Below are 12,967 nucleotides of genomic sequence, written 5' to 3'. Positions count from 1 at the left end.
CTATAAGACTACAGGTTAGGCAGTGATTCACCAAAAGAGAAGTAAAAAACAAAACACCAAAAAAATCTTACAATAATCCCAATTTTACTCCTTTGAAACAGAAATACAGTCACTAACACAAGCTGTTTTCCTGAAATCAATTCTGTGACAACAGCGCCATCGTCACCCGCGGTGGAACAGAGAATTACAGTGAATCAGATTGCTTCACCAACTTTTCGTTTTGCTTCACTACCATAGATATCTTTCCACATTGACTTCAATGTAAATCAAGTGAAAACCCAGTCGGCTCATGGATTTTTTCCTGTTTCAATTGATCCTTATGGCAGATAAGTCCCACCCATGAAGCAGTGACCGATTGGGCAGAATTTCACACTTCCTGCCGTTGAATATGATTGACGCAACACTCTGGCCCATCACTGTCTCCATTAGTGAGCTTGCTTGCCATCACTTTTGCCTTCAGTGACCTTACTAGAGTTTCATTATAAATTGTGTAACTCATTCACCTAGTTTGTTTTACATTCATTTTGTAAGGTACATCGGATTTTTTTTTGTGTAGGGGAGAACGTTATATATTTTCTAACATCAGCTAGGGGGGAAAGCTTGCTAGCGGTCTCCCCACCAGTCAGCTAGAGACTCGCTAAGTCCTAGCAGAGCCCGTCTAACTGTCCTAGCAAGATGGATTCGACGGAAGTTTCAGGCGATGAACATCGTTGACCGCAACTTACAGGATTCTTTACAGACTTTTGGGTAACACTCCATAATAAGGTGCCATAATAAATAGCAAACTAGTAATTACCTAACCCTTTGTTAATATTTGTTAATTGTTACTAACATATCCATTTGGCACAAGTTAATCGTTTTTTCATCATTAATTAAATGTTAGTTGTTTGCATAAAATCTGTATGTTAATGTTTTAGCAAATCTATTAACTAATATTGTATTAATATTAATAGTTAACTAAATGTCTTTTTGGCACTAATTAACTAATAAATAACTTATGAGTGAATGCAGAGGGGAGACCAAGAGACTTCCTGTGAAATTAACACAGTTCGTGGGTGCTACGGTAAGGATAAACTTGTTCCATGTAGGCTATGCATTAGAAAGTGCAGCAACGTAGCCGTGCTGCAAGTTCACTGATGTGTTATGATAACATTAGCCTATGCTATGAATGTGTTATAACCAGGCTTGGAATTTCACCATTCTGGGGGCAAGGCCACTTGGCCTTCAGTTGGGCATATTTGGTGGGGGGCACAAAGGCCACATGTCAGGGCACCAAGGCCAAAGTAAACTATACAGTAGTAGGCTATAAAAATGATCAAAGTTTTATTTAGCCTATTCACTGCAGTAGACCTGCATCACTGTATGAAACATTACAAAAACATGAAACATGACATATGACATAGAACTGTAAATCATCTGATCATCTAATATTTACAGGTATCTAGGCTATATATAACATTTATTTTATATTTGGCCTGTTCTAAAATCATGTATTGAACAATTTAACCACAGCTCAGCTTAAAGAAACTCAAATAGCCTACATGTAGATGCATGCTTAGCATTTTGTGCTCATTAGGCTAAGGCTACTTTCACAAACTCAGTCAGCTGTCCTCTGATTTACCAATATCTAGGCGATATTTGTAACATTTGTTTTGTATTTGGTTATGAAATCATGTGGAACAATTTAAACACATAGTAAAACTTAAAGCCCAAATTTGGAGACATCCATGCATGTCGAAATTTACTGCAAATTCAAAACTGGATTACTCTGGAACGGCTAACTGTACAGGGGACTGCTTACACCTTTGTGTTCAGTAAGGTATGCTGTTTATTCTGATATTGGTTTGTTGTGTGTTAAAAGAAGGGTTCGTGAAGTATTCCAACGAGATGAATGGGTTGGGAGATCATGGGACGCAAAACCTTCAGTAGAATGTATGATTAAATTGAATTATATTATTTACTTTTCTCGCGAACCGTTCAACTATCGGGTAACATCGTTTAAAAGCTGAGAAAAAGCTCTTTCATGTGATACTTGTGATGTCTGTGTGATGAATAGGCTACTTCGCAAGTAGTTCAACTGAGATGAATGGGTGAATTTGGACGCACTTTCTTTCTTGTGCTGTCACTGTCTCCACTGCGTAAAAGACTAAATTAATTTGCGCTGTGAATGCTAAGATTATTTTGACAGGCCACAGGCTAAATAAAAATCGCTATTGGTAGGATGCAAAGCATAATATTGAAAGAAGGGGGCACCAAGGCCACCGTGGCCTGTAAACCTCTGATTTTCAAAGGGGCCTCACGGCCAACGCAAGAGGCAACGACGGCCATGGCCGTCGTGGCCGCCGTGAAATTCCTACCCTGGTTATAACGTCTTGGCTTCCCATTTTAAATCCTCAACTTTGTCAAAGACAATTCAGAACAATCTGCTTGAAGCTAAATTTCACCTACCATTTAAAAACAAAATAAACACAGCACCGTTTTTCATGTGATATTGATAAGACCACTTGACATTTCATGCAAAGTAGGCTATAATTGTCCACTATCGTAACATTATCAGGGCTTAAATTTCACTGCGGGATTGCGGGTATTGTGCATAATTTGTTCAAGTCCCGCAACTCTAGCCATCATAATGCGAAATTTCCGCGATACACTTTTACAGCCTGTCTGATGACGTTAATATAGCCTAATCATTAAGTGGCGGAATGCGGTGCTATTGACCGGACTGATCAACTACCGAAGTTGAATTGAACATAGCTTCATGCAGACGACACACACACGGGAGAGAGAGAGAGAGAGAACCACTTTGCGCTTTACGCAAATAGGCTACGCTACCATGGCAAACTTTTACATCTGGAAAGAGCTCCTTGGTAACTATCCTGCTAGCTCAGGTCACGCCAACACTTGATCCCAGAAAGATTGTCTTCGACATGTCAACATTTATTGTATCTAATGACATAGAAAACATAATGATTTGCATGCACATACCGCGACTATGCACAACTTTTATTCACTAGCTTAATTACAGCCTAAAACCGCCAGGTTGAAGGGGGGGCTAATTACTCCATAGAATTACTCTCAGGTATTTTCTTAAAGTGACAGGCACTCAATTACACCTACTCATCACCAATGTGCACTCAATTGGACCTACACACCACATTAAAGATACGCCTAAGTGTTATAGGTTAAACGTCAATATGAGGCATTCAAATGACTAAATATGTTTAGCTAGTAGTAATTACTAGTAAAATGCTATAATTTTAAAAAATGCATTATTAAATAAATACACTCTATATGAATTCAAAAAATATATGATAGAAACATATCACATAAGCTATCATTTTCAGTGTGTGTTTGTGTGTGTGGAGAGAGTCAAGCAGAATCTACTGTTGTGAATGATCCCACTACAGTATATATTACTGATGACGTCAGGGTGGTGGGGGCCCCAAAATCAAACACTTTTTTAAAACAATTATCGAAGTATTGAAATCGCAATTCTTGACTTGGTATCAGAATCGACCCCCCCTCCCCCCCAAATTGTGTAAATCCCCCCTACATGAATAACCTAAGGGGGGAATTCCCCCACCATTTTGAAAAATGAATTTTAAGCCCTGATTATGTTGATGTGGCTGGAGTGATTCAGAAAAATTGTCTAGGATTCTTCAGTGTACCAGGAGGCAAATGCCAAGTGGATTTTTAGTTTTGTAGAGAAGGAAGGCAGTGACAGTAACAAAATGGTTGGTCAAACATATGCCAGAGCAGCAGTCATGGTATAATTTCTTAATATAAATTTCTTAAGTGAACACATTATGCACAGTTTATTCTTTGTTATAGGCCTAGTGTCAAGGAGCCCAGAGGCAAGAATGTGTCTCTCAATAGGCTACTGAATTTGACATTGCTTAGAGCCTGCACTATGCCTTATGGGGCATAATTAGTAGCTTAGAATATTGGAAGGTTGTTGTTTCAAGATGTTGTGGACATCAACAACTTGGCATTAAGACACTGCTAATACAGTCTAACCAAGTGTTATTCATCTTATATCAAGATCAGAAAATATAGTTGGTATTATTTTCAGTATAGAGACTTACCTAGTCACTAATTAGTGCTAAAGTGGAGATGGGGGCATGACCATAGATAGCCTAGTCTTTGCAAGCAATATGTCTAACTGTCTTGTCCAGTCTAAGGCCTACTACACCCCATTTGTGGCCTGTAAGCTTACTTTGAGATGGTGGTAAACAGGTCTTGATTTCTCAACAAATCTCTCTGTCTAGCTCTCCGACTGATCAAACAACATAGCTTTTGTTTATGCCGTTGTAGACAGTTCAAGGTCATCATGTGTCTCATACATTCAACCTCACCAACTTTGGCAGGTGTGTTAGGCGCAATGTTCGTTTCCAGGGTTGGGGGTCATAACTGCTTCACTAGAAAAAAATAGCACCAGCCGCCACTGGTACTTAATAGGATATACAGGGCTCTTTATGGCTCGACTAAGTTGATGTTGCCTATAAACAACAATTCATGTTCATAGAAACAACAAGGTCACTAAAACATTATATTTCATACCTGTGTTGCAGCAAGAAAAGTTGCTGAAAAGTTAAGTGTTTAAACTAGCATTTACAGTGTTCTATTTGATGGTGTATTGACCCTGACTAAGTTCGTGTGATATATAAACCACAATCCTTGTTGCTAGAAGTACCAATGTTCGTCTAGAAAGTTTTTATTCACATTAAGATTTTCGCAATAGGCAGTAAACGACTCCGCCATCTTTGTCAATAATTTTCGCTGAGAAAGTTTCAAACTACCATAACGGCCTTTCCACCAATCAGAGGCATCACTGTGGGATTGTTCAGGATTGTGGGTAATGAAGTACTTATCCAAGACATCGCGAATAAGACATTTCTCTCAAAACAAGCTTAGTGCCCCATGAACTTTTGGTGTCTATATGAGCATATACAATCGCTTAGTACAGCCCAAGGGGGCAGGCGAATTCCCGGAAGAAGAAGAATCGACGTAGGCTGGAGGGACCACCTCTCTGCTAACTCCCATAGAAGTCCATTCATTCTAGGATTTTTTGAAATACCATAACTTCATATAACATATATCCCAGCCGATATTGTAGCTTCTATGTAATCCACATAAACACTACAAAGGCAAAACAGACTCCACTACCTCGTCCGTAACGTTGGTTACCCGTAAGAAGAATGGTTAGCTTGTTCGGTTGGAGGAAGCTAGCTTTGACGTAATCTCTTCGCGCCCGTAGGGAGATAACCGTATTGTTTGGATAAGAAGCTCAGTCCACCTTACTGTCTATGAGGCCATCCTTAAAAATATTTTCGTTTGCCGTGAACCCGAACCCGACCCTGTCAATTTAGAACCGACCCAAATATTTATTTTTTTCCCCTTTTAGTCCGACCGACTTGCCGGTTGTAAACTCATGCTAATAACCGACCAATTGTTTTTTTTTACTCTAAACAACCAATACAAACGCTAATAAAATAATATTTCTTTTAGTAGGCCCAAGTATTGTGAATATAAATTGCCTACATGCAAACGTGGCTCACTTTAAAACCTGTGGCGCCATCTCTACACCATTGGTTTTACGCGATGTCACACTATGGCCTACGCTTCGCTTCATTCACACAAACTGATAACGCTTTTACTTGGCACGGTTCTGGAAGAACTGTGGCCAGATCTTTTCTCATCCCTTCTCCCCTAGTCTAACGGTGACCGTGGTCGGAGTATTGAAATTGGTTGTGGTCTATTCAGAATTTCTCAAAATATGGGTCCGCAACATGGAGACTGCTGGTCCGCTGAGTCGCGGAGGAAATTAGGCCCGGTGCTTCATCTGATAATTTGCTGCGCAGTTGATCAAGAAACCGCTGGATCGACGAAAAAAAAAAAAAACGTTTCTGCTATCGATGTCATTAAACATGGAGCCCTACAATTAAGTGGTGGTATGAGCATTCATTCAATGCGCCGTCTGGAGAGAAACTGAAACTAATCGATAACGTTGGTATCAAAGCTCCGCTTCAACCTGTTGGAAGGCTATTTATTTATTTAACTAAAACTTAATAGAACGACGTTGTTTTTAGAACTTCCTTAGAAACAGAGCAGAGACTGTATAATACACTGTATAGCATTGAGTATTGTATAGTCAAATTTCAATATAACGTCGCCAAGAGCTATTGTAGCCTTCTTTCTGGGTACATGTAGATGAGCATTATGACCCAAAAGTCTGCCATGACCGGCCTCAGGTCAAAGAAGTTTGAGAAAGGCTGGTCTATATAACCTGCATCAGAATGAGGTTTGCAATGGTGCCTGAAGGCACGGGTTGAAGACCCAGTCAGTTACGCCACGATATGCACATTTGTGTAAATTCATTCCTACGTAATCACCATGACCAAAATTGTGTACTTTTTTTTTTACTTTGAATCTTGAAAAAAAACAAATATTGACCTACCTACCGACCCATTTTTACTTTTTTTTGGCTGTTACTGCAAACAAAAATATTTTTAAGGATGGCCTGACGGTAACTCATAAGCAAAACCTAACATACACGACCGTATGTTAAGGTAAAGCCAAAGATCCTTGATTACTAGCTCGCTTTAACCCTCTCTGGTAAAGCATTACACAGAGGCAACCTAATAATAATAAAAAGTAAACCTAATTTTTTAAAAACGGCACTAATCATTACAGAGGTTTTGACGGATTGACCGTAGGGTCGGAAAAGTGGAAAGAAGATTAGCTTCAAGGCTATAACTTTTTTGTTTTGTTGACTGTTTTTTAAGATGATCATGTATGGTAGCTTCACAATTAACACGACTTGGTGAGGATGATATTAATAATAATACATAAATAAATGTTTAACTTTGATGACTTTGAAGGCGAAGGAAGTGTGAGAAGAATTTCTGTGTATCTATCAAATGAGTTACAAGATTCAGTTCGATGGCTAACGCCACAAAGTTAAGTGTGAGTCTGGCGAGTACTGGGGGGACCAACTGAAAAATCGTTCTATTTGACTCAGTGCCCACCCATTGAAAACGACGGAGTCTGTTCGTCCATTTCTTTTACTGTCTATGGTACAGCCAGAGCCCGTTTACGTTGAGCCGGATCCCTCCCTATTAACTCCATTGTACCTGCAATCTGTTGCAGTTCCGCTAGGGGCGATCACGAATAAGTGCAAAAACAATGGGGGTCTATTGAGCTAGACGGCTAAATTAGTCTCTTTCACCTGGTTGTTGTTGAAAAATCGAAGATTTGATTGTGGTTTCTGCAAGCTCACTATGGATTATAGGTCAAAAGTTGAATGAACGAGTACTTACGTCCTTTCGATTTCTTACAGGATGGGTCGTTGTTGCCCACAACATACTAGCTGTCTGCTAGTGAATGACGTCATTGACGTATTTGAAAGGCCTTTTAGAACAAATAAGTGACTCAAAAAATATAATACTCAGCGGTGGGTATTTTCTCTGTCCCCTCTTTCGCATGCAACATTCAAATTTATGGGCAAAAAATTATATCCCGAGAAAAGTGGATTTGAGGGGTACAGCTCCATAGACCTCCATTAATTGTGCACTTATTCGTGAGCGCCCTCATGTGGAACCAGAAAAGGAACTGCAACCAGTTCAGAAACCGGAAGTTTCCCGAGAGTGGCGATTCTCCCCTTATTAGACATTCTCTGGTACAGCCGTAACTGGTTTTAAGTCTACCATGTGCAGTTACGTTTTTATGGCTTATACCCCAATGGAGAAATTGTATTGAATTCTTACTTCTGGCATCGGCTGTGGGCGGGACTGTGATGCTCTATGCAGAGACCAAATTTCCCTCACGGGATCAAAAGAGTATACTTATATTTACTGATACAGTGCCTGGCGCCTTTAACAGCTCTCAACCAAACATCCCAATGTATTTACGATGGCTACTAAGTATAAGTATACTCTTTTGATCCCGTGAGGGATACGTTAGAACAATTAGGGGTACGTTATTTACGTCTTTGTGAAGTTTTGCTACGTTAGCTACGTTTCTGAAATACATGTTACCAATTGGTATTGATACAACCATTTTGCACAGATTAATTTAACGTTAGCTATAGGCTATCTACTAAAACTACTCTGACAGTGGTTGTTGAACGCTGATGTTGCTGTCTTTGTCTTACTTGTTAGCTTACGTCCCAACTGTTTCAGTGCCCTATTACGTTATCATGTTACAGCTCAATTGGTCTATGAAATAGCGTTGTGCATATGCAAGAATAAACAACTGAGGTTAAATGGAATATAAACCATACCTTTCGCAGTTAGAGTGCGGCAACTGTTAGTTGAACCACAGCAGACTTCGTCACTATTGTACTTCCGTAAAGCTTCTTCTTCTCCTTTTGCGATAGCCGGCACCCTTTTAGCTGTATTGCTGCCATCGTCTGGAGCAATCCATTACTGCATCATATCTGAATAGGCTCGTTCGACTTCGTGCAGCGCTGCTCAGATCTGACTGTCTGAACGTTCATGTCACATCATAGACATAATATACATAGACGCCGCATCGACCGCTACTCCTTACTAGCGCTGACGAGATTTGGAGCCGCCATCTTGGACCGGTCATCCACTCCACTCAGTGTAATCTGTTTGGCCGGTGAGATGAGCTGTCAGCGCACTTAATTAATCATATCTCACTGAACACCGAACAGATTCTCACGCGGTTTTTTTTGCTGCAAAAGTCATACATGTAGCTATGATACAGGACACATGATTTAGCGTATTTTAATATTCATAGTGGGTTTAACAGTAATAGAATATTCTGATGTATGATATAAAGTGACCTGACGTCCGATATCAAAACTGGGAACATAATCCATGTTTGACAGCATAGACAAAACTAGTTTGATACAAGTTTAATGAGTTAAATATAGTTCACAGTTGACAGAAAAGTTCCATCAACAGCATTATTCACAGTCCACAGAAAGGTTCCATAAACATTTAAGTGAGATCAGTGCCATTCAGACATCTGAGGGGTATTCCAAGTAGGCCTATGTGGTTTAGTGACAAACTTGGGTAAATTGACTCAGAATAAGGTGTAAACCTCCCAGCAGAAAAGCTGTATGATACAGGAAACATGGTTGTGTGTATTTTATTATTCATAGTGGGCTTTACAGTAATAGAATATTCTGATATATGATATATTATAAAGTGATGACATCCAATATAAAACCTGGGAACATAACTAATCCACTTTTGACAGCATAGACAAAAACTGGTTTGATACAAGTTTTAATGAGTTAAATTTACAGAAAAAAATCCATTAACATTTTCAGTTCAGTGCCATCAAAAATAAAGTGATGAACAGACATTGGTGTGGCATAAAGGAAATGGAGTAACTGGGTTCAATATCAACAGCATTTGTTAGACAAGTTCCATAAATATTGTAAAGTGCAAGTTTGTAGGTTTGTTTCTGATCCTTAAAAAACAGACATTGGTTTGGCATAGTAAGTGTAACAGTTCATCAATTCAAGACAAAAAGGTGACTCACTTGTACAGTGTCAATGGGTTCATCAACAGCATCTGTTATTTACAGTTCACAGAAAGGTTCCAGCCCCAATGAAGAGATTAAATAAAAAGGAATTAAGAAACATTTTAGAAACTGCTAAGATCAACCCGTTCATTGCAATCAGTAAAGAATCAGGGAGTGTCTTCACAGGCTCAGTGAGACAGAGTTACCGTCATGCAGTTGGTTCTATGATTTCGACAACTGGTGCATGTCATTTTGTATGTTCCCACCTTGCTAAAATTGCTTGGGTACACTTTGGCTGAGAACAAAAGTGCTTCAGACAGCAGGTGGGCAAATAAGATGGCATAGTAAACTGGGTAAACTCCATAAAAGAGGACTGAGTCAACCAGACGATGGGAAAATGGGACACAGAGTGGCGAATGCAGGTGATGAAGGTGGAGCTCATAAATCAAACATTCAGTCACAGTGTAGCAGATGCCCTGCAGTACTGCAATGAAGAGCTGCACCTTCCTCATTTCCAGGGGTGTGAGGAGACCGTTCAGTTCATTCACAGTCTTCTTGAACAAGGCAGTTCTTCTGGAGAGATACAAAATAATAAATAAATGAATGAAAAGGAATTTGAGAGGCATCTTATTCTTGTTAGGGTAAATGACATGTGAATAATACAGTGTTGGGCAAGCTACTTCGAAATTTTAGTGAGCTAAACTATCAGTTACTCTGCCATGAATAAAACACTACACAAAACTACCACCCAGTCAAATATATTAGTAGCCTAACACAAACACAGCAGTAGGGCAGTTCACTACATAGGAAGCTACTTTAAATTGTGCTAATTTCACATGACAAGAAAAGTGTAGCTTGTCTGGCTAAGCTACTTGATAAATAAAGAAGTTGAGCTATTGAAAAGTTACTTTATTCAGGAAATAGTGAGGCTACCATCAACACACTTAGGCTACAAGTAGCAGCTAGCGATTGCCCAATAGGCTAGTCTGTGCCACTTGTGTAAAATTCGCCGGCCAAATCTAGTATGATTTATTTCTACAATAGCCTTCTTGTGTCAGTTGTAATCTAAGTCAGTGTTATGGAATATGACTTATCAAGTCTCAGTTCATAGCCGGGTGAACACCGAGTAAACATAGCCTAGCTAGATGGCTACGATTTTCATACAGTAATATCAAAGATTGCTCCTTCTCAGCTCTCTGGTAATATTCTATTCACAAAATACAACCAATAGTACGGTTATGTTAAATCTTACTTGTGAAAAGTAAATCCCCGAAAGTATGGTCCGCCGATTTGAGAAGGAACATGCTGCACAGTGCTGTCATCTTGTGTCTTCTGCTGCAACGCAACGAGGAGTATGACCGGTCCAAGATGGCGGCCGCATTTCTTGTTTCCAGCAGCCAATGCGGCGTCTATGTATATTATGTCTATGTGTCACATGAGCGCCATTTTGAACATTTTCAGCCCGAAAACGAGGTTGAGGTGGTAGTAAGTTATGAAGTTATGTTGTTGTTGTTGTTGTTGTGAGTGAAGGGGGGGGTTAAAATGTAAAGACGATGTTTGTGTAGCTGAATAGGAAAACATATTAATGAAAAGTCAAAAAGTGTTTGTTCACAGTATTTGTATTTATTCAATATCTTGTGGTGTGAGTGTGTATAAAGTATAAAGTATATACTCTTTTGATCCCATGAGGGAAATTCAGTCTGCATTTATCCCAATCCGTGAATTAGTGAAACACACTCAGCACACAGTGAACACACTAACCCGGAGCAGTGAGCTGCCTGCTACATTCCCCCGCCCACATTTTTCCTACTAGTGTTGCATGGTGTATCGATACTAGAAAGGTATCACGATGCCTACACGCAAAAAAACGATACGATTTCCAACGTTTTAGAATCAATACTTTATTAAAATAATAACGTTCTGTGTCTGTTTAGACTGCTTAGATATTAAGTGCTCTACCCATAGAACCAACATGGCAACCCATAGAACGCTCCGCTACAAAACAAATCAAGCGCTCCTTAAACCTGTCTGACCATGTGCCTGCCTACCAATGACAGCTGTTCCCTGCACTGCTCAGCCTGATGCACTGCTCAGTTTGGATGCACTGTGGACTAGTAGCATTATGTTAACTATTAGTAGGCTAGTAAGACTATACAAAAAAAAAGACGAAAAATCAAATGTGTGGCACAGAAGGCCAAGAGCTTGTCCCTCGAAACGGATCATCCGTTGTTCGAAAATATTTCGGATTTCAGACAAGTGAAGTTGACCAAAACCATAAGCAAAGCAGGGCTCTCAACTCATACCATGAAACACATGATGTAAACCACACATGCCTTTTTTATGACGTTAACTTTTAGTCCTTGTTTGCTTCCTCCAATATAGCCTATAATAAGAGTTGAGCTAACGATGGGATCCGTGAATTTTATTCATGTATTTTATAAGCTACATGTGCAACCTACAATGCATATGTGTTTCAAGACACAGCCTACTCAAAACAAGTGCACAATAATGAAAATGTAGCCACGAATGACTTACTTTAATCCGGCCCGCCGAGCATTTATTAGTTTATCATAGGCCACTCGCTATTTTTTTCCAGCGATAGACAACGTTGTGGTTAACTTTAGGCTACTGCAAACTGCTTTACACTCTTCTTAGAGAACGTTTACAATGTCAATGTCAAAACAGCTTGTTACATCGAGATACATAGTATCTCCATTGCAGCAGATCTAACTACGTTATGCAACTCATTGCAAAAAATTTAATTGGGAACGCATTTGAGCGTGCACGAGAGGGAGAGAACGCGATGGCAACAGTAGTTCCCACTACTGACCATTTATAAACTGTGAGAGGGCACAGCCATAGGCACAGCACTAGCCATAGGCTATATTTGAGTGGAGCTGGCAAAGAGTCTTAAAGTGACAGTGCATCATAAATGACACACTAAGCGCTTTCAGATATAACCTCCGGAGTATATGCGGAGGTTTGTCAAACGGAGGTCCTACCCTTCGGATGATTCAGATATGATGCTAACCTGCGGACCTTATACTGACCTTATACGGACGTATGTGTGAACGACATACACGCACATTACAGAATCTCCATGTGGTTGTCGAGTGAGGGGTGGGGGCTTGTAGAGTTCACAAGATGCGAGATATGACGCAGAATATATGCGGCCGCTGCCTGTCACAGCTGCTTTTTGTTTACAAAGTATAGCTTTAAAGTATGCATTATGTAGGCTAAAGAAGAGAAATCTATTGTGCGTAGGCTAATACTTGAAGTAGGCTAGTCACGTAAGTGCGCACTTGAAATTGACCTACAGTATTTGTATATGTGCTTCGAATAAACACATTTACCTGTTTTCAACGTTATGTACCAGAATCTGGTTTGCTGGAGAGAGAGAGCATGCACAAACTTTATGGTAGGCTACCAGCCAATTCAGTAGGCTAACTCAAGACTTCAAGGCCATCAT

The 12,967-nt window shown here is 39.8% G+C and overlaps 1 protein-coding gene across 1 annotated transcript in view; it reads right to left on the bottom strand.

The window, feature by feature from the left end:
- psenen (presenilin enhancer, gamma-secretase subunit) overlaps positions 1-8,420 on the bottom strand; it is a 34,178-nt gene extending 25,758 nt beyond the window's left edge. The window contains exon 1 of the mRNA XM_048261030.1: positions 8,282-8,420. The gene's annotated coding sequence lies outside the window, so the exon portion shown is untranslated. The remainder of the gene's footprint in view (positions 1-8,281) is intronic.
- Positions 8,421-12,967: the final 4,547 nt, after the last annotated feature.

This window comes from Alosa alosa, chromosome 13 (assembly GCF_017589495.1).
Source record: "Alosa alosa isolate M-15738 ecotype Scorff River chromosome 13, AALO_Geno_1.1, whole genome shotgun sequence".
Classification (NCBI taxonomy): Eukaryota; Metazoa; Chordata; class Actinopteri; order Clupeiformes; family Clupeidae; genus Alosa; species Alosa alosa.
This window is presented reverse-complemented; position numbering and strand designations above follow the sequence as displayed.